At 37.6% G+C, this 2,843-nt stretch overlaps 1 protein-coding gene across 1 annotated transcript in view; it reads right to left on the bottom strand.

Moving 5' to 3' along the window:
• The window catches only part of LOC118743592, a 166,675-nt gene that overhangs the window by 67,727 nt on the left and 96,105 nt on the right, over positions 1-2,843 (bottom strand). The window lies entirely within an intron of this gene.

Raw genomic sequence — 2,843 nt, 5'->3', positions numbered from 1 at the left:
TGCATCTTATATGTATTTTATAAAAATGCATTTTATTTACATCGAAGGTCTTTTGGGTAAAACCAGGGTTGGCAATATGCAGGTTATCCGACTTTATACTAAAAGAAATCTGCTCACCAAGGGAATTCCAAGTCAAATCCCAGCCAAAAGGGTCTGGTCAAATGGAGGATCTCAATTCTAAGATATGCATACTGGCACGTAGACGGTCCAAAGATGGTGTCTATGGACCCGGTACCCAACTTTCCATTGGTTTCCAGCTGGTCATTAGGGCCTAATCCACTGATCGTCAAATCAATGATCACGGTATCAGGATCCAGGATTGAAGGTAACGAGGTCGCAAACTAACTAGCTTGGAAAGGGTTATGCCTGCCCTGGTGAAACTGGAACCGCTTTGTGGACTTAGCTGGTCCTCATCGAGACTTATGATTAGCTCAGAACGCAGTAAGTACTGGGGAGCAGTTGGGCGCCTTAGACAGGCTAGACTTTTTTGACACCCTTTTACTATGAACGACATAAATCTTTTGAATAGTGCCAACATCAAGTTGCTTCTGGTTGCCTAACCGGTCATAACTAAATATCTGCGCATTGGTCCCTCCACAACATTTTGATACCAATCAAAGTTCGTTTGGAAGCTCATGTAATAACCTTTCAATAAAAACTATTGGCATAGAGCCATAATTACTTTTTGATGTCAAAATATTTTCATCGAAAAAAGTGCAAAAACTGCCGGATTTCTTTTAAAAAAAGGTTTAATGCTCTAATATTTTTATATTATAAATATTAGGGCAAAAATCATTAAACCCCTCAATTTAAAAAATTCTTTATTTAACGCATTTTTTATGATTTTCTTGCAGCTGTACATTCTAGAAGAAATGTCTAGGTCCTCTCAAAGTAGGGTTACCAGATGAACATTTAGCTTAATAGGACAATTTAAACAAAAAAAAGGAGGAAATTTAGTCCTGGTAAGATTCAGAAGGAGGATGCCTGAGAAACAATATATAAAAATATGTACATATACGCCTGTGGTCAGCTGATTATGGTTAAGTGACATTTTGACCAGTTATTTTTTTTTTTATAAAAGTCTAAGGTATTGTATAATAAGCACCATATAAATCCACCTTTTAAACTTTGTACAACAATTATAAAAATTCAAAATGTCCTTATGCTGGCATACATTTTTTTTGAAAAACTTCTGATATTTGTCCAATTTATTTAATATGCATTACCTTCAATAAACTACATAAATAAAATAAAATATTCTTGTTTTTGTCTCGCGGTGTTGTGTTTTTCCATACAAACATTGGACTTCACAGTCAAGATACCAAGCAGTGTGTTCTTTTGCTTAGCGCCGCACTATTGGGCCTCTACCGCAAAAACTTATCTATTGGAGAATTGTAACCTTTATTGAACACGGATTAATAGTTAGGTGGTAGAAGTATTTATTTACCTAAACCCAAAAATTTTCATAATTATCATGAAGCGTGAATAACACAAAACAATATATAATACTGTCAAGAAATATAGTTACTGCAAAAACAATAAATTATAACAAATAGACTTTATTGTTTATGTATTTGATGAATTATATTTATCTACAAGTGTGCCAGTATCGTAGTAAAACTACGTTTTTTAGTTAGATAGTTTTTCTCTTAGACCTCAGGATTTGTTAAAAGGAATTTGAAACTTAAAAAATATGATTATTTCTTAAAAATTATTTAACAATTGTAAGCTTAAAAAAAATAAAATTAATTAAAAGAGCGTATTCAATAGCTGTCCGCCATTGTGAACCAACAAATTTAAATATTTTTAAATTCTACCGAAATCTCTCTTTCATTCAGTACCCATATTATTATTCTACATTGGACTGAATTTTTGGAAATTAAATACATATCGTCGTTTAAAGTATAAAATCGCATATCGTCATTCTGCGAAACCGCGTAACTGACATTTGCAGCCAAAAATCGGATTTGCTCACACAAGCTCTTGGCTCAATTCTTATCCATTCGTCCTGAAATATACCAGCCAGAAATGCGATTGCTTTATAAAAAAGATAATCATTTTGAAATATGAGTGTTTTTACTCTCTGGAAAATAATTTATGCAACCTCATATACGAGGTTTTGCATTATCTTGATACCCGGTTTTGCATTTTGTTGATACGATGTATGAAGACTTTTGACTGTTCCTTGGCGCGCCTATTTAGGGATGCCAGTTAAGTGGCCTACTGGGCCACGCTGCGATCGGGCGCAACGCGCCCTATGTGGGACCGCTATAGGTAACTAAACAGGGCAGCGAGACTTATTTGCCGCAATAAGAAGAGAGAGGCCGCAATACATGGGTGCGAAGAGCTTGAAATGCTGGCCGACAGGAAGAGTGCCCGAAAATTTTACCAGCGAGTTAGGCGACTTACGGAACCTAGTTACCGATGTTCAGAATTATGGAGCGAACACTTCTCCACCCTACTGAATGGTAGCAGCACAGAAAGTTGTGGAGAAGAAGAACCCGAGCCCATAGTCGATGATGACGGAGTCGATGTACCACCGCCTGACTATGACGAGGTACGAATTGCAATAACGCGGCTGAAAGACAAAGCTGCTGGAGCTGACAGCCTGCCAGCTGAGCTATTCAAGTACGGCGGCAAAGAATTGATAAGGTGCATGCATCAACTCTTGTGCAGAATATGGTCAGATGAACGCATGCCCGACGACTGGAATTTAAGTGTGCTGTGCCCAATCCACAAGAAAGGTGACCCCGCCATTCGCGCCAACTACCACGGGATCAGCCTTCTAAGCATAGGTTACAAGGTCTTATCGAGCGTATTGTGGGAAAGACTGAAGCCCACCG

Source organism: Rhagoletis pomonella, unplaced genomic scaffold (assembly GCF_013731165.1).
Source record: "Rhagoletis pomonella isolate Grant_MI unplaced genomic scaffold, Rhpom_1.0 Rhpom_scaffold_00007, whole genome shotgun sequence".
Classification (NCBI taxonomy): Eukaryota; Metazoa; Arthropoda; class Insecta; order Diptera; family Tephritidae; genus Rhagoletis; species Rhagoletis pomonella.
This window is presented reverse-complemented; position numbering and strand designations above follow the sequence as displayed.